This window comes from Bos indicus, chromosome 1 (genome assembly GCF_029378745.1).
Source record: "Bos indicus isolate NIAB-ARS_2022 breed Sahiwal x Tharparkar chromosome 1, NIAB-ARS_B.indTharparkar_mat_pri_1.0, whole genome shotgun sequence".
NCBI classification, from domain to species: domain Eukaryota; kingdom Metazoa; phylum Chordata; class Mammalia; order Artiodactyla; family Bovidae; genus Bos; species Bos indicus.
In genome coordinates, this window is record NC_091760.1 from 83,040,451 (window position 1) to 83,059,283 (window position 18,833).

General features: G+C 49.1%; 1 long non-coding RNA gene across 1 annotated transcript in view; it reads right to left on the reverse strand.

The window, feature by feature from the left end:
• Positions 1-12,607: 12,607 nt before the first annotated feature.
• Positions 12,608-18,833, reverse strand: part of LOC109564242 (uncharacterized) — a 50,485-nt gene continuing 44,259 nt past the window's right edge. The window contains exon 5 of the long non-coding RNA XR_002181489.2: positions 12,608-14,265. This is a non-coding gene — a long non-coding RNA (uncharacterized lncRNA). The remainder of the gene's footprint in view (positions 14,266-18,833) is intronic.

The window sequence follows — 18,833 nt, forward strand, 5'->3', positions numbered from 1 at the left end:
GTCCACTCCATCATTGAACATCAATCAGGTGCCTCCTACCTCAATGGTAAAGGTTGGAGTGTTTTCAGGTTTTCACACCCACAGGCAAATGTGGGCTGCCTCCCCCGCCCCTCTCTCCACCCCGCCTCATCCCTCTCTGATTTCTTCTATGATGCAGTACACATGAACCACTGCCTTCTGCAACCAAATCTGGACTTTCCATCCTCATTGCTGAATATCTATTAAGACACTGACTTCTAAACATTTGGTGACCGTTCTTCCCATTGTAAGAGAAGCTAGCAAGGCTGTGGCCCAGCCACTCCCATCCATGCCAGCCCCTCTCTCAGAAGTTGTCCTGCTCAGGACATGCTGAATGGGCTGCCCAGGGCACCCAAACCCATCTTTGGGACACAAAGAACCCACCACTTTGGAAGCATCTGCAAACTCTATTTGTCCCCATCTGTCTGGTACTTCTAATTAAACATCAAAAACATCCTCCCTGGCCTGGCTGTCCATATGAAGGAGAGGAGCATACCCACAACAATCCAGGGGTGGGGAGGAAGTGAGCAGCTTGAGTTTGCCAAGTACTTTATGGATAGTAATGCAATAAAGAAATTGGAAAATGCACATATGTTTGTGTGCGCACGTGTCCGGCTTTATACAGAAGGAAGCAGATTTGGGGTAAGGAGAGATGACAGCTCAGTTAATAGCTGGGCTCATCAGAATGGCTGGGGATGGGAGCTACCTCCCATACTCTTCCTGGAGCTCCTTCTCTGGTTAACCTCTTCCCATGTTCCCCCTTTCTGACTCCTTTTTTTTAACTGTATGCTTTTATATATATATATATATATATATATATTTTTTTTTTTTTTTTAATTTGGCTGCACCATGACTTAGTTGCAGCATGTGGGATGTGGGATCTAGTTCCCTGACTGGGGATCAAACCCAGGTCCCCTGCATAGGGAGCGTGGAGTCTGAGCCACTGAACCAGCAGGGAAGTCCCTTCTTTTTCTTTCAGAGAGCCCTAATTCTTTCTCCCAAAACTTCACCCGCAGCCCTGACTGCTCCCTGCCCACCTGACCGTCCACCTCAGCTTGCCTTGCCCCAGGAGCCACTTCTTTCCTTGGGCTTGATTCTCTCATCCACCACCACTAGCTCCACCCCTCTTCTCTCTGTGCTCTCTTCCCGTGTCTCATCAATGCCTTAGTTTGCCATCTTCTTTCTGTGGTTTCCAGCGCTTCACCACCGGCTTTAAGTTCCACCCACAGCAGAACTACCAGAGAAACGTTCCCTACCAAAGAAACCTGTCCTCACAGAGGTCTCTGTGAGGAAGGTAAAGCAAATCCCCCATTGTTCAGGGCAATTAGCTGCTGTGGATGGGAGCCATTGAATGGCTGCCCACTCGTGGGAGGCTCTTGGCTACAAAAGGCCTATTCATGATAATACATTTTACAGACACCCCGGAGGCCTGTGAGAACCTCTGCCCAGACACCCTGCTCCACAGGAGAGAGAATCCCTGTCAGCTCGAAAGAAACAGTTTTCCTTCCCTCAGATGAACCATCAATTGGGAGCATCGCCTATGCAAATGAGCTTTCTGAAGCCTCTCTGCAGAAGAGACCTTCTTCTTCCATGAAGGCCAGAAGGTGTAACCTTTGGAAGAGTGTGTTCCAGCTTCCTCCTGTGCCTAATTACTGAGCTCCTTTCTTCCTAATCATCTTTATTTTAATGTAAGAATATGGTAAATGTCAGAATGTCATGAGATGAATGTATGATCTAATTTATTTTTGCAGGGAAAAAAAATGAGACCTGAAACATCTATTTAAGTCAGGTGTTCTGAAAATGATTAAATAAGAGGAATAAGAGGAGGACCTGAGTGTAAAATACAGCTCAAGAGGCCGAGTGCCACCGATTCAACCTGCTTATTACCCTGTACGATGTGAATAATTTATCACATTTTACCCTGCATTAAGCACTGTTGAGGATTAACCTGCGGTTTATTTGCAGACCACATTAACCCCTACCTGTCTCAACCCGCCGTTTTGGGTGGGAGAGAGTTGTGGGAACTCTCTCTGCTGCTCTAGTGTCCACGTTAGCGAGGGCTGGACAGCAGTAACTAGCCTGATTAACTAGCACTCTCCAGAGAATTCATCTGGGAATAGAAAGTACCCATGTCGCCTGCTTCTGGGGCATTTTTCTCCTCCTTTCAAGTCCTCCCACTTGGGCTGTCTCCCCCACCCCCTACCATCAAGTCCTTTCCATTTTACTTCTTATGTATCCTTTCATTTCTAAGCCATACACACTGGTCCAGGCCCTTGCTGCTCATGCTGGACTCAGAGTCCAGCCTCTCCCTCCTGACCTCCTTGGCTGGTCCTCACCCTCCCATTTATCCTGTAACTGACCAACATTCCTAAAACCCAATTTTCACCCAGCTTTTCTGGGCTTGGAAGCATTCAGTGAAGAGTCCTGCTCAAGGATGCAGACCTGCCTCCTTCACCCAGCACCCAAGGGTGTGGCACCGTCATTTCTCCAACCTCATTTCCTTCTTCTCCTTTCCAGATACCCACCCTTTCAACAAACCGACCCCTACATCTCTCTGAACAACCAGACTCTCTCCCACCTCCATCTTTGTTTTTTGTTTGTTTGTTTTGCCACATCACGCAACTTGTGGGTTCTTAGTTCCCCTATGAGGGATCAAACCCAGGTCCCTGGCAGTGGAAGCTTGAAGTCCTAATCACTAGACCGCCAAGGTCTTCCCTCACACCTCCACTTTGACCTGCCTTCCTCCCCAGAAGCCATGCACCCCCTGCATCTAGCCAGCCCAAAATCCCTACTGGCTCACAAACTCATCACTCCTGGCTCCAGACTGCTCTGAGCTTGTTTCCAGCCAGCCTCAAACCAGTACCCCACTGAGCACCCCTGCAGTGGGAACTGTAGGCTCTGCCTGGAGACACCCAGAAACTGCAATCAGCTTGGAAGCAAGATCTGAGGACCTGTCTCCAAGGTGTAGTGGGTATTCAGCTGATTCTTTACAGATCAATGAAAATAGCAACTTTTCTTATGGGGCTTGGATTCACACTTTACATACACACTTTACACTTTACAACATAATCACACTTTATGTTGATTACAACTTATGTAATCAACATAAGTTGATTTACAACAACTGTCCATGTTTTTAAAAATGTTATTTGTATTTAATGCTTTTTGGAAGACTGCCTAATGAAGAGGAAAAGAGCAAAATAAACCTCTCCAAGCCACTCTTTGACACTGTACCGCCCTTGAACTATTCAAGGAAGCATAAAAGGCCAATTCATAAGCAAATCTTTTGCATAGAAAAGCACAATTTACACAGCACACCTAGTAGGTGTCAGAATTATTCACAAAATGGGTGTGACCCCAACTTTTGGAACCATTTATTTGCCTCATTTTCTGCCACCTTATTTTGTTTTCCAGATGTCCCTCCAGGACAGGGAGGCAAGCTCACAAGGAATGCACAGCCTGTCTGCTCCTTTCTCATCCCCCAGTGAGCCTGCTCCAGGACTCTCAGGATCTGCCTCTGTATTCACTCTGCCGGCTCACCTGGCTCCACAGGACCACCCTCCCATCCACTTCCTTCACTCCCACTGGAGACAACCTCAGACCTTACCTAATACTTCAGGATCTCCACAACATTTTCTCTTTTTCCACTTTCCTACTGGGCCTCTTATCTCAGATCCCTTACAGAAGGAGATAAGCAATGAATGACTGGGAGAATGATGTCCCTTGCACGTCCTCGCCTGTGTAATAATATCAGTGTGGCCCATTACTGGCCCTTCACAGAGGTTGTTTCACATCAGCTCTGAGGCTCAGGCGCTAATGCGCCCCATCCAGGTTACAGAGCTATCGGTGTATCACCCCTTTCTCCAGGACTTCTAGGGCACCCTGGAGGATCCCGTGTTTCTGACTGAGCCAGGCTCAAAGCTGAAGTTTACACAACACACACCCAGAGTAAATGACCTTCACTGGGCCTAACCTACATACCTGCCTGAAGGACAGAACAGGGACAGGTTTGTGAGCCCAAACAGGATGGGTGGCAGCTTTCAAGCAGTTCCTCTCTGTGGTGAGTAGCTCAGCCTCTATGCCTGGAACGCACTGGAGAACTGCCGTCCAGTCCTCTCCTCGTGTAGAGGCCTCCTCAGCTTCCTCGTCACACGGGTTACTTCCCCGTTCACTCCCTGCCCAGATGCGGGTCCAGCTGCAGCCTCAGCCCACGAACGCAGCAGGCACCTGGGAAACAGCTGCCGGTGACCCAGATTGTCTTTGGTCAAGGCCGGCCCAGCCTGCAAGTAGCAACTTATAGAACCCAATTCCGAGAGTCCTAGGAGATCTTACCAGCTGGCCAGAGAGACAGAAGCATGTGGCCAGTGGCCCTAGGGCCACCCTTCTCCTAAGGTCTAGGAGACAGTCAGTCCCAGGACTGCAGCAACCAGACTGACCGAGGGACATATCATCTCCAGGGTGGTGATTCAATCTGTGCTTGGATAGGACCACTAGTTCACATGGGGCACCCTGGCTTCACTGCTCAGCAACTTAATTAAGCATCTGAACAATGAGAATCATACACAGACTAAGAACAATTATTCACCAGCAAGGAAGGAAACTGGAGGAATCCAGAAATCTTCATGAATTCTCTGCACTGGAAGAAAGGATTAAAATCTAAGAAAGGTAGAGGACTGCACTAGGAGGGAAAAAAAAAAAGAGCCTCAAGTGTGGCAAGAGAAACTATAATTAAAATAGCAAATTGCAATTTCGGGGTGGGAGGAGGGGATAGATGAGCTTAAAGACCAAGGGACATCTAGTGAAGCATCTGACAGAAATGATTCCCAGGGATGTTCTGGGGAGAAAAATCCATCTGGAAACAGAGAAAAGGAAATGAAACAAGAATTTGCTGCATTATTTAAAGCTTCCCATGGTGGGGGTAGGGTAGGGGACATTCAGGAGACAGGAGGTTAACAGAGAAGAGAATGGAATTGCTCTACTAAAAAGGATTAAAAGAATCATAAGGGCTTTTTAAAATGACTCAAGCTAAAAAAAAGGGGGGGGGGATGCAAATAATTGTAGGCTGTGAAATTAATGGTGGCCAAGATTCTTAGTTCATTCTTTAAATCTGCTTTACAGGAAAAATGAAGGAGAGACATTTGTATGCTTGGGGAGTGATGGAGTCCTTGAAAACGCAGTTCTATAGAGCACTGACAAGACCAAATGCACAGCAGACAATATGTGTCCTGGGATAAGACTGAGCTGGCAGGGAGCTCAGACTCTGTGGCAGGGGCAACCTGCTTACCTAAAAATACCTGGTGCCCCCTCCCTTGAACATTTGTCTTTCCAAATATCTGACTCCTTCATGAAAGTCTGCACATCATGTCCAGAAATTAGCAAGGTCTACAGATGTTCTTGTAACAAATCACATTGAAATTAGGAGGGGCCTGGGCTTGAATCTTAGTGCTGTTACTCTCCAGCTTTGTGACCTTGGGCCAGTTACTGAACCTCTCTGAGTTTCATCACCTTATAGGACTATGGTGAAGATTAAACGGCATTATATATGACAGAATAGCTGTTGTAATGTTGGGTCAGTGATAGGCTATCAGAGAAGCTTAATTAAATTTAAATCCTCCACCCTTTGTCAGTGTCTTTGGCCCGAAGGACCTTCTTCACTGAGTCCTGTCCTTGCAACACACTGCTTCCTAGGAGCTCCATTTTAGAGCTCATTAGGAAACACATTGGAGAAGGCAATGGCAACCCCCTCCAGTACTCTTGCCTGGAAAATCCCATGGATGGAGGAACCTGGTAGGCTATAGTCCATGGGGTTGCAAAGAGTTGGACAGGACTGAGCGACTTCACTTTCACTTTTCACTTTCATGCACTGGAGAAGGAAATGGCAACCCATTTTCCAGTATTCTTGCCTGGAGAATCCCAGGGACGGGAGCCTGGTGGGCTGCTGTCTATGGGGTTGCACAGAGTCGGACACGACTGAAGCAACTTAGCAGCAGCAGCAGCAGCAGGAAACACACAGGCCTAGAATCCTGGGGGAGGTGCAAGTCACCCCGAGCCCCAGTGGAGTCTTCACATTGTCTCTCATCTCGACGTTGACATGCCCAGTAGCCTGCCCCGTCGGTGCAGCAGACCTCTGCACATGGCCCCTCATACTCAAGCCCACCTCTGTGCTTTACCACACTGAGGCTGTCTTCAGCCCAGCCCTTCCCAGAGGCAGCCCCCCACCCCTGTGAGATGTCTGTACATCCTGAGGCTCAGACTCACCCTAAGGGAGCCCAGCAGGTGTGCTTGAGGCACTGGTCCTGCCTGTGCGGGGAGCTGGGGGGAGAAGGGCGGGGAGAACAGGAGACAAACCAGCTTCTAAGCAGAAATGAGGAGACGTAGATCCTGGGGTAGCAGTGGGCTTGCTGAGACAGTCTGGGAAGGGAGTCAGCAGGACCTCGTGATGAACTAGTCCTGGGTCAGGAGGATAATGGAGAAGGGAATAGCAACCCACTCCAGTATGCCTGCCTGGAAAGCCCCATGGGCAGAGGAGCCTGGTGGGCCACAGCCCATGGGGTCACAAAAAGCCGGGAATGACTTGGCAGCAACTGAGCACACACGCACAGGAGGATGAGGAGAACCTAAATGGACTCACATCACCCCTTGGTCAGGAACACTAGGTCTCTCTCTCCAGGGCGGACAGTGGTGGCTGATCTCCCAGTTAGTACTGCCTGGCCTGTGCCCTACAGCTGCTGGTCACTGTCACTGCCTGTTTCTAACAACTGCACTGGCTTTTTCACTCTTCTTTAACAAGGACCTGGGAGCTCCAGCTTGTGCGTGGGCATGAAAGACAAGGCTTCTCCTGGAGTTGTGCTCCGCACCCCGAGGCGGGCCCACCTTGCTGTGGCTCCAAGGATCTCATTCAGAGGGCCATTTAGTGCTCATCCTGTGCTCCTGAGCTCGAGGCTAACTACGTGCAGGGGGCAGCAAAGAGGAACGAAACATCCCTTGTGTCCCTCACTTCCCAGTGTGTGATGAGAATGGGATATCATCACTGGGCCCAGAACTCTCCAGTTTGTGTTTGCCCCATGAGGCCCACCAGGCCTCACTGTGCAGCTCTGGATGAACAGAAGTCCGCTTACTGAGGGTGGGAGAGAGGTATTCTAACCTCCTTACCAACACCTTGGTGGCAGAGGTGGCCACCAATCCCCACTGCCTGATATGCCCACCTCCCCCTGGATGTCTGGTCCAGATGAAGTAGTTTGGAAACCATACTAATTAAGTGAGTCAATTACAGGACTGTAACTTGGAGCAAATCCCTGAGTGTCTGAGCGTCAGTGTCTTCATCTGTAAAACAAGGACTATCATACATACCTCATGGGACTGTCAGTAGGATAAACTAAAAAATGCAAATGCAATCTTTTGGTAAATTATAAACTCCAAATAAATGAACCTTAATAACTGAGTGCTTATGCATAGCCCAGGAAGCATGTCAGCCCATACCCCTTAAGGAGTCTTTCTTAGGCTCCTTGCCTAAACTTCTTTTGTGCCCTACCCTTTCCTCTCTAAAGCACTAATCAAGCAGTGTTATAATTCTCCCTTTGCATGTCAATCTCCTACAGTCTACTGACCACTGGGTTTCCTGGCCCACAGCAGGGGGGCTCAGTACAGATTTGCTGAATGAATAGACTGAGGGCCTGGAAAGCGGGGGCTGAAGATGCCAGATACAGCCACCAGGGGGCAATCAAAGCCTTCCCAAGTAGGTCAGCTTGAGTCCTTGCTGAGGCCCTTCTCATCGGGAGAGAGACCTCTGTAAGAACTGCTCTCTGATGGGTAAAGGCCAGGGCCTAGCGCCCGGGCTGCGAATTCTCTCTTTGTCTGACATCGGCTCCGTACAAAGACAGGTCCATATCTACCATGGTGTTCAGAGTCCCTGTGTCTGCCAGAGCCTGAGTGTCCAAGACAACCCTGGAGGAATCCAGCTGTGCTGGGGTTGCAGGTACTGCTGACAGGGGCCAAGGGCCAGTGTACGTGTTGTGTGCATGCGGACATGCTAATCCCTGAATGGTGTGTTTATAAGAGCTCTTGGCCGCTCCATGGAGATCCGGCCACCCACCCACCCTCATAAGCAGCATTGCAGAAAAGGACCAGACAGCACTGAGACCTGGGATGTGGGTCTGGTCCACCAAGTGGCCCTCTGTGGCCTCAGCAAGTAGCTTCTCCCCACTGGGCCTTGGTATCCTCACCCGTGAAATGGCAAAGCTGGGCTAGGCGGCTGAGGGCCTCTCTAGCTCTGACCTTCATTCTCTGTGTCTCTGAGGTGAGGGTTGATTCAGGTTCAAGGGCTCCAGGTAACCTTGCAGATTCTCAGTCTGGGTCAGAACCTGAATCCTCAGGATAGGCCTCTGCTACGTCTGACTTCCTATCAGGATGGAACCCAGACTCACCGCAGTGGTCACGTCCTGAATGCTGCCCTGGGCTCACAGGGGAAGGCTTTCAAATGCCTGGGGGACGCTGTCACTTGCCTTTCTGCCTGTGGAGCTTTCCCAGGTGTGCAGCCTGAGCCGATCTCTGCTTGCCCTGTGCATCCCTCAGTCCCCACCTCTCGTTCTCAAACCATCCAGCTGGGAAGGTGAGGCGTGGTGACAGACTCGGTGGTCTGGGACACTGGCAGCTAGCAGAGCCTGGGGCTTCAGTCTCCGGGGACCTCTGCTCTCTGGGACCCCACCCTCACCCCCTCCCTTCACCTCCAGGCAGGACAGGCCAGACAGATGAAAATCTACCCAAGCACAAGCTGCTGTTGAAATAAAGGCAGAGATGTTTCTTTATAATTTTCCCCTTGAAATAAACCCAGACTTAAGAACAACAGAAACACGCAAAATGTGTTTTTAGTGGAACCCAGATGGAGGGCTGGAAGCCCAGCAGGCTGTCTCCATAGAGGGTTCTTGTCTCAGGAATTCTATCCTTTCCCCCCAACCCCCCTCAGGAGCACCCCCACCCCCACTCCGTCAGGCCAGCTCCTTGGGGCTGTTTCCAGGTGGCCAGAGTGCTACACCCCCACACCACCCTTTGGACAAAAGGCTGAGTCTGGCATCTAGAAAAATCTGTGGTTTCAGAGATTTGGGGGAGGGGAGCAAGGACCAGGACCAACTCAATCCAAACACCTGGATCTGCCGAAATACAACAAAGAGAGTGAATTAAGACATCTGAAAAAAATACTCCGAGGAATTCCGCTCACCCACATGGCCCACTGCTTCTCATTACCGGCTCCAGTGCTCCATATTAACATATGCAAATCCAGCCGTGGGCTGGAAGACTTAGGATACAAAGACAAGTCCTGACAACCCTCTTCCAACCCCACCCCCCCAACCCCAACGGTCAAAGAGTTCCCTGTGGGATGAAGAAATCTCACCAGTTCCATTAGGGTTTTGCTAAAACAACAGTCTTGAGAGTTGTAGCCACAGGATGGTCACTCCTTGAGGAGAAAGAGATGAGAAGAGTTACAAGGGAAAACTAGGAAAATAGATCCTATGGAAGCTGACTTTTCTATGAAGTAGGACTGGTTGTTTTGCAACAAATATTCCTGGATGCCTACCACGTACCATGGGCTGTACTGGGATCTGGGGCCACTGACATAAACCCACACATGAGGACTAGCCTCAGACTGTTCAGCGAAGAAGGAGAAGGAACAGGAAATCAGAGAGTATAATTATACAGCTGATGGGAGATAGTGAGTTTGGTCATGGATGAGTTGCCTCTGCAACCTCCAGGTAAAGATAGTTGGATATGGGGGTCAGGGGCGGGAGGCGGGTGTTGGTGTTTCTGATACCAAAAAACATAGACTTCGGAGCTATCAGCATAAATTTTGAAGATGAGTTTCCTTGCAGAGAGACGTGGAAGATTGAGCCATTTTGTAGGAAGGGGCCGATTTGGGCTTCCCAAACCATTCATGGTTTTCTTTTTTTAAAAAAATTTTTGACAGTCTGTTGGGTTTTTCTTTTGCGGGGGGCGGGGGTGGGCTGTGCTGGGTCTTCACAGTGGCGTGTGGGGGCTTCCTGGTTGTGGAGCACAGTCTCTAAAGCAGGCGGGATCAGTAGTTGCCAGCAGCGCAGGGGCTTGGTTGTTCCATGGCATGTGGGATCTTAGTTCCCCAACCAGGGATCAGACCCCCATAACCTGCATTAGGAGGTGGATTCTTAACCGCTGGACCACCAGGGAGGTCCCATAGTTTTCTATTTCACTTCCTCTTTGGGCCATTCCTGACTACACTCTTCTTCCAGCAACTTTCTCTCTTATTTCTCCCTTTTTTCCTGTTTCATCTTTCTGTAGGTGATTAGAATTGAATAGCGGCAGCGAGGGTCATGGGGATGGGACCGTGAACCCTGACTGCTCCAGCTCCTAGCTCCCTGCCCAGCGCACAGTGGGCCCTCGTGAGGGAGGCCCTCAGAGTTTGTTGCCTAAATAAAGGCAGAAGGAGGAGCCAGGCTAGAGTTCCACTTCTGGCTGCTTCGGGCCTGTGCTGGGCCTCACTCCTGCTCCGAGAAAGGGGAGGGAGCAGGGAGAATGAACGGCAGGGGGCCTTGCCAAGGCCCGAGGCGACGGCAAGGCCCGAGTCCTGTCTGCCCTTCGCCTCCCATTTCCAGCCGTGACACTTGGATGGAGGGAAACCGTGTACCCTCCCAGGGGACCCTCAGACCTGACCCCTGCTCCATATGCATTGAGGAGCGGGCCAAGAGTGGCAGGAAGTGCCCAGACAGAGGGAGACAGAGTATTAAAATTCCATGGGCAATTCCTTGGGAGGGAGTTTACAGTTCCTAACTGACCATAAACCCTTTCTCCTGACAGGTCTTGGAATACATCACTCTGGGCTCTCCCGGAGCAGCTGACACATCGCAGTAACGCTTCTCCAAAAGTCAGGGTCTGCTGATTCCAGCGGGGACAGCAAGGCAAGCCGGGAGCAGCTGAAATGGTCTCCTCCAACTTCGGAGACTCAGGGCAGGCGGCTGGCTTAGCGGCAGAGGCCCGGCTTAGCGGCAGAGGCCCAGCGACTGGGCTGTCAAGTGCAGCGCCCACGATTCCCAGACCAGAAGGTGGTTTGTTGCCTGCCTCTGGGTGAAATTTTATTCACCTGGTGGGGAAACTCGTTTTCTCTCCACGGAATGCTCTGAGTGGCACGTCGCATATGTGTTTTATTAATAAAAATGAGAAAATGGAATCATTATTACTGCATAATTGCAGTTCATTTGCTAGGCCTAATCTTTCAAAAGCCCAGGTGCTGGGGGTGGGGCAGGGGGAGAAAATAAAAGGGGACCTTGATCTGAACCGCCCAGGGAACCACCTGTGTAGGAGGCTCTCCAGGAAAGACTGAACGGGTATCTTAGAAGTCCCAGAGCAAGCGGGTGTGGGCAGCAAAACGCAACCCTCTCTGAGCTACCAGACTGCAGCACAGCCCTGGCGCCAGCTCCAAGAGTCAGGTGACCTTAACCAAGGCCCTTTCCTCCTGGAGTTCCGTTGTTGTTGTTGTTGTTGTTTTTTTCCAGGAAATTAGAGCTCATATTCCTGCCCTGCTTGGCTCACAACGTTGTCCTGAGAATTAAATGACAAATGACCTCCATCATGGATTTTTTCCCTCATTCATTCAGTCAATAATCATCTGCCCAGGTATGTTTTGGGCTAGACACAGTGCTGGGCCATGAGATGTAAAAGGGAATAAAATGAAACCCTGCCTTCAAGGAGTCCACAGTATAGTGGTGGCCACACAGAGAAAAAGATGAGATGGGGGAACCCCAGATGCACACCCAGAGGAACGGCATGCCCCTCACCTGGCATAGAGAAAGCTTCAGGATAGTGATGCTTACTTGTAAAAAGGTGAGCAGGAAAACTGGAAATGTATCACACCATTTCCAAAATGGACATGCTCACGGTGTGTGTGACCTTGAAGGCAGACCTTGATGCTTCAGTCTGAATATGATTGATGTGTATTTTATGGCCACGACTGCCCAATGAGGCTGTTAAAAAAAAAAAAAAGGAGAGGATGGGGTCAAGGGGACTTTTTGCCAGGCTGCTTTGCCCCCTTGTGGAGGACAGCACCCCAACTGTCTCCTTGAGTCATTCACACCACCCCCACACTGTGGCCGAGAACTCCTGCTCCTCAGACCAAACCTCCACATGCCTGGGAGGCCCCAGGTGGGCCATTAAAATGTGATCTCTTAGGCTTGTCAGAAAGGAGATTAAGATGGCAGATTGACCAGTTTTAATATGGCAGCCTCCACATGGACACAGGCAGGGAGCTGGGCCAAGTGTATATAAATTGCTTTAGTCCTTAAGACAAGAACAGAGCTAAGAACAGCACTTTGGTAGAAGACACCCATACTTAAGAAGCATGCCCATCTTTATGCTATTGACATTTTCTGTAATTTTCTTTTTGGCCTCCTTTGGGGCTTCCCCAGGGGTAAAGAATCTGCCTGCAATGTGGGAGACCTGGGTTTGATCCCTCGGTTGGAAAGATCCCCCGAAGAAGGGAAAGGCTACCCACTCCAGTATTCTGACCTGGACAATTCCATGGACTGTATAGTCAGTCTATGGGGTCACAAAGAGTCGGACACAACTAAGCAACTTTCACTTCACTTTACTTGGCCTCCTTTAATGGTTTAGATTAAGATTATTTAGTTTAATAGTTTAAGATTACTTTTTATTGAGATACAATTGACATATATTAGTTTCAGATGTACAACATAATGATTTAATATTTGTATATATTGTGAAATGATCACCATGATGAATCTAGTTAATATCCATCATCTCACAGTTACAATTTTTTTTCCTGTGATGAAAACTTTTAAGGTCTACTCTCTTAGCAACTTTTGAATATGCAACACAGTGTTAACTATAGTCACCACTCTGTACATCACATCCCATGATTTATGTATTTTATAACTGAAAGTTTGTACCTTTTGATCCCCTTCATCCAGTTCAGTTTTTTTTTGTTTTGATCTTTGTTTTTAGATTCTACATACGTGCCAGATCACACAGTATTTATCTTTCTTTGTCTGACTTCACTTACCATAATGCCCTCACTTTTTTTTAGGTGGCTCAATAATATTCCACTGTATACATGTATACCACATCTTCTTTATCCATTCATCTACCAGTGGACACTTGGGTTGTTTCTATGGCTTGGCTATTATAAATAATGCTGCTATGAACATGACGGTGCATATATCTTTTTGAATTAATGTTTTCATTTCCTTTGGATAAATACCCAGAAGTGGAATTGCTGGATCATATGTTAGTTCTATTAATTTTTGGAGAAACCATTTTCAAAGTAAGGTTAATTTTTAAGACACCAACCTGTTTCAACTTGAAAAGAGTCACCTTATGCTCTCGGGAACCAGAATGGTGGTGATAACAAAAATCAGAGAGAGAAACCCTTCATTTTATCCTGAGAAAGATGGGGCTCAGGAGGTCCAGGTTCACCCCACATTGTCAGCCACCCTTCCGGCTGGAGTTTCTCCTTCCAGGATTCTTCTGGGTCAAACTTTGGAGGGTTTCTGTGTTTCTTTCCACAGAAAAGACATTTCACTTATAATGTCAGTAAGAAAATATCACTGAGACGAAACACTGAGCCCTTCCCTCCTCCAACATGAGGGAGTGGTCCCAGAAAATGGTCTGGGACTCCCAGTTGGGAGTTTAATAACTTGTCCCTCTATGGACGCTGGGTCCTATTTTTTGTCTGTCTGCCAACACTGCCAGAGGTTCTCATACCAGTTAGTTGCGCTTCCAGAGGTCTGCTGGAGAGCTGGGTGGGAGGGCAGGAGACTCAGACAAGATGGGATCTGTTTCCCAGCTGAACCAGGGGAAAATGTTTATCCCTCACCTCTGGGCCTGTAATGAATTCAGATTCAAGCCACACAGGCCTAGGAATCGATAGTTTTAATCATTTCAAAAACTAGCCCCACTCTGGGTAAAATTACAATGCGCAAGAAGCTCAATGGAGCTTAAAGGCCACAACCTCATTATCATTTCATTAGACTCACATTTCAGCAAGATGGGAAGAAATGTTCTCACACACCAACCCCTCCCCCAGTTCCCCTCGCCTCCCTGGCCCCTGTGGAATAGCTGCAGAGGACTGCGATGGTTTACACCAGCTGTCAGCTCCGGGGACCATTGGCCACTCCCATCATGCACTCTGCCCGCGGAGGAAGCTTGGCGCGGTCACTGGAGACCTCAGCGCAAATCAGTGCAAATGCCTCCTGAATCAAGTTTGCAATCCTGGAAGTTTAGTAAAAACAAGCCGCTGTCAGTTTGGCTTCTCACAGCTGGAGGGGTCAAGTCATCAACACAATATAAACCCAGGCCAGCAGAACCTTGTCCTGCTCAGGGCGCCAGACGCCCTCTGGGAAGCAAAGGGTTCGAAAATGTCTTAAACTTTTCCAGTTTGTTTATTTTCCAGTGTTTAATGATATTGTCCATGCAAGGAACCGAACCTCAGCTCCTGCTAACAATTAAAGAGGTTTTCTAATTGAGGAGAAAATGTGATTTCAAGAGAGAGAAAGAACTTGCACAGGAAGTAAAGCACATAATTCCCATTGAGAACATGCATGCAGAAAAGCCTTGAGTTGAGAAGACCCTGATCAGATGTGAGCACTGTAGAGAAAGCTGTTGGGGGGACTGATCCACCCAGGGGGCCTTTTCAGAGCAGGTCACAAAGTGTGCTCCTCTGGTCCCCCTCTGTTGTACCTGGTCACTCCAACACCACCACCAGACAGCTTCAAGATTGTAGTGTCCTCAGACCTCACCATCCCACAAGTGCACATGGATTCCCACCCATGAAAATGACCAGATTTTACTGCTGTTCGATCCTGTCTGCCATAGGTTCACTCTGTGATTCAGGGGGCCCCTTGGGAGCACCCCACATGTGCTTATCAGCAGGACTGTCATGGGGAGTAGATCCCATATCTCACCAAAGCTTTGTTCCCCCAACCCTGTTTGCTCTCTGATGCTGTGCAGCCCACAGTCACCCCAGAGTGGGACTTGCTGCCAGCTGGCCTTCTGAAAACGCTGCCACCCATGCCCAGGGCACTGTCCCAAAGCTCCCTCAAAAGGGACACACTGCCCACCTGGTGTCCTCTGTCCACTTGAGCTTCACAGTGTCCTGTGCCCCTCCCCCATGCAGTCACACCCTGTCACCCGGACCCCAAACAGCACTGACCTGCCTGAATCTCATAGGACCCTTTATGAAAATAGCCCCTTCAGCTTCCTTTGAGGGCTCTCCTCCCATGGGACTCAGCGCTAGGTTAGTGGGGCAAGCGTGGCACTGTGTGTGTCTTTCCACTTCCAATTACCTCTCCGTTGCTGAGAGAAACCCGGGCCCCACTCCTCCCCAGCTGCAGCAGACATCTGAACCCATGGCTAGAAACGGTTTCAGCTGAGGCTGGGAGTCCCAGTCAACGTCCTCAGACCAGTCGTTCTCAACGTTGGCTGGATATTAGAATCACCTGGGGAGCTTTTTCAGCTTCTATTGCCAAGGCCACACCCCAAAGCAAGAAATCAGAATCTCTGGGCATCAGTAATTTTTAAGTCTCCCTAGGCGATTCCCATCCATGCAGTCAGGATTAGGAACCACTGCCTTAGAGGAAGAAAGGAAAGGAGAGATGGTGGGACACGGGCAAGGCCAAAATTCGGAGCCATTTCCCTAGGAGGGAAGGGAGCTGAAACAAGCAGACGCAGTGCCACACCCTGGGACACACACTGAGAAAACCTAAGGATGCTTTCACCAGACCGGCCAGTGACTCGCACAGCTGTTGTCAGTATCTCTTTCAGCTGAGTCAACATATTAGGAGAGTCAAAGATGAGTACAGCCCAGACCGGGTGGCATCCAAGGGATCTGCAGGGAGGAGGCCTCATCCACGGCCATGGTGGAGACAGACAGACTCCTACAATTGACAGAACGTCGGGAAAGCCCTGTGTCTCTTTCCAGACTTCCCAGGGTGGCTGGCCAGCTGCTCTAAGAATGGTGTGGCCAGGGACTGGCCTACGTTAGCTAGGTATACCAAGAGTTCATTAATACACTCATTCATTAGTTCATTTGTTCATCTGCTCGCTCACATCCACACATATGTCAGAGCTGTATGTCAGAGCTGTGTGTAAAGGACCTCAGATATCATATGCAGCCTGGTGGTTCCCAGGCTTTGTTTTTAGCTGAGGAATGCCAGTTTAAGTGAAACCGTATGGATGCATAAACAAATACAAGGGGAGTTGCTCTGGGTAAAGCAGGATTGGAGGCCCTGGACGCGGCCCCCTCACCTCCCTTCTCCTAAGAAGGCTTCATCAGATTCTTCCGTTTCAAGGAGAAACAGGGTTGGGAAACCTCTCATGTATAGTTGAGGGCACTGAGGCATAGAGCAGGGTGGGGTCTTGCCCAGGGTCATTCAGATTTCATGTAACAAATTTTCCCGTGCCAGGTTCAGAAAACACAGAGCTGAGTAAGACACGGTCCTTGCAAAAGGAGAAACTTACAGCAGAGATTACTACATGCATCTCAGATGCTGAACCAGATGTCGAGTTCAATCAAATGACCTGCCTCTCTCAGCTTGGTTTTCTGAAGAAAGCCCTCCCCAGGTTATTTCCCAGCACATGGCATTGGAGGAGAGCTGCAGTCCTGTCCTCCAGAGCCCACCAGGTCTGGTTCATGTTCAGCTGGGATGCATCCTGCCAGCCCTCTGACTGTCCTGGGTGTTTTTCCTGTTTGTGACATACTTTGGATATTACATTCGTATTCTACCATCAAAGTTTCCAAAGTGTGAGAATCAGAAAACATCAGTAACTGATCAATATTACCTGCCTTCTCACTGCTGTTATTTGACACTAGATCTACTGAATCTTCCCAAAAAGGGAGACTGTTCTCTTCACAGGAGACTTTCTGGGCATGGCCTTCCTGAAGGTGCCTCTGGGGTACAGGGTGGCCAAGCTGAATTCTGAGATGGACTGAAAGTCACATGGTGCCCTAGGACAAAGCATGGGCCTGGGTTCAGTCCCTAATACTCCCACTTGCCATCAGTGCTGTGTGTGTGCAGGGCAGGCATTTCTCAAGTCCAGAATGGTGCATGCAGACGGTGCTGGCCCTCCCCAGGAAATGCCCTCAGCTACAGGGAGCAGTCTTGCCTGAGTTATGTCCCTTCCTAGGGGTGCAATGACCCAGCCCCATTGCCTAAATGGGGGAACATCTTTGAAGGTTCATCCAAGCTTTAGCAGCCCCATGGGAGCACCTGAGACTTCGTGGCAATGTCAGTGCCATTCAACCTCTCCCTCAGCCCAGGCCTGTTTCTGTTCAGGGCTTGTTCCATGAACAGTCACCAATTAACTTTCTGCACACAGTCTTCCTCTCAGAGTCTATTTCCTGAAGACCCTGACCCTCAATGGCACATATTCAGAAAATGAGGGCAATAATCCCCACCTCTGAAAGCTATTATGAGCCTTAAGTGAGCTCGTTTGTTCATATGAAGTCTCCTCTCTGACTCTGTGCCTGGAATACAGAGTGATCAATACATATTGTTCACTTTCTCCTTCTCTCTACTTTTTCTTCCTCCAAGTGTTTATGGATTTTATAGCTAGGGTTCTTTCTCCTCTGGGGGATACATCTGGCTTTCTGTTCATTGGCTGAGCAGAAGTGATTGACACATTCAAAACCCAGTAAGGGTCCAATCTCTTGTTGTGTTCAGGTGTTGTACATAACTGTGCTCATCTCTCATAAACATACACACCAAACACACGTGCATGCACAAGGGGTATGGCAGAATTCTGCAATCTCTAAAGTTTTACAAACATCCAAGGCTTTATACCATCCCCACAACACATAGGGAATTGCTTGTATAGACACCTGTACACCAAGTGAGACATCCCAGGAAGGAGAGAGCACTTCCTGGTTGGTGTGATCAAGGAAGGCCTCATGAAGGAGATCACATTCATCAAAGGTTTTGAAGGATGGATAAAAATCCAGCAGAGAGAGTAGGAGTGGCTTTCCAGACAAAGGGAATAATATCACAGTCCACTGTGGAGCTGGGAAAACACAAAACATGTCAAGACAAGCCCTACGGTCTTGGCTGAAGACAGGGTTTTATAGAGAAGGACAAGGCAGAGGAACGAAGGCTGGGGAGACACTGTGGAACTTGATGGGGTGGAGTCTTGAAGGCCAGACTGAGGCTGGAAGAAATGGAACTCCACTGACAATTTGTAAGAATAGGGGAGAGCTTTAGGAAGCTCAGCCATGGACAGGATTGAATGGGAACAGTATTGGAGGTCAGAAAACAAGTGTTGAGTCTGTGGCCCCACACAGGGCTAGCCAGATGCCCTCCCCTGGCGGGGGCACTGCTGGGTCAGGAGGGCTGGAGTCCCAAGGCAAGAGCACTAGCCTCTTTTTAAGATCACCACACCATCAAACCTTTCAGGGGCAGCTGCGCAGGTACCCTCAGCTCCACTCTGAGGATCAACAAGTGAGCTCACTCCCCAACAATTGTTTGGGGAAGTGAAAGAGGAAACTGACTTCAATATCAGGGAGCCTGACTCACTGTTTCTCAGTGATCCTGCACAGGAAGAGTCTCTGAGCCTGCTGCCAGTCACCTCCTCTGTCCACACCTTACCTCATAGGAATGTAGACACCAAAAGGGAGTCCCAGAAACAGAACCCCTAGAGAAACTTCTAAAGACAAGACAGATCCAGCCCTCTTTCCCCACTCCCTTGCTGTAAGGCCTTGGGTGCATCACTTAACATCTTTCTAGGCCTCAGTTTCCTCATCCATAAAATGGTTATAGTAACTATCACCACCCATTTGTGGGACTTTT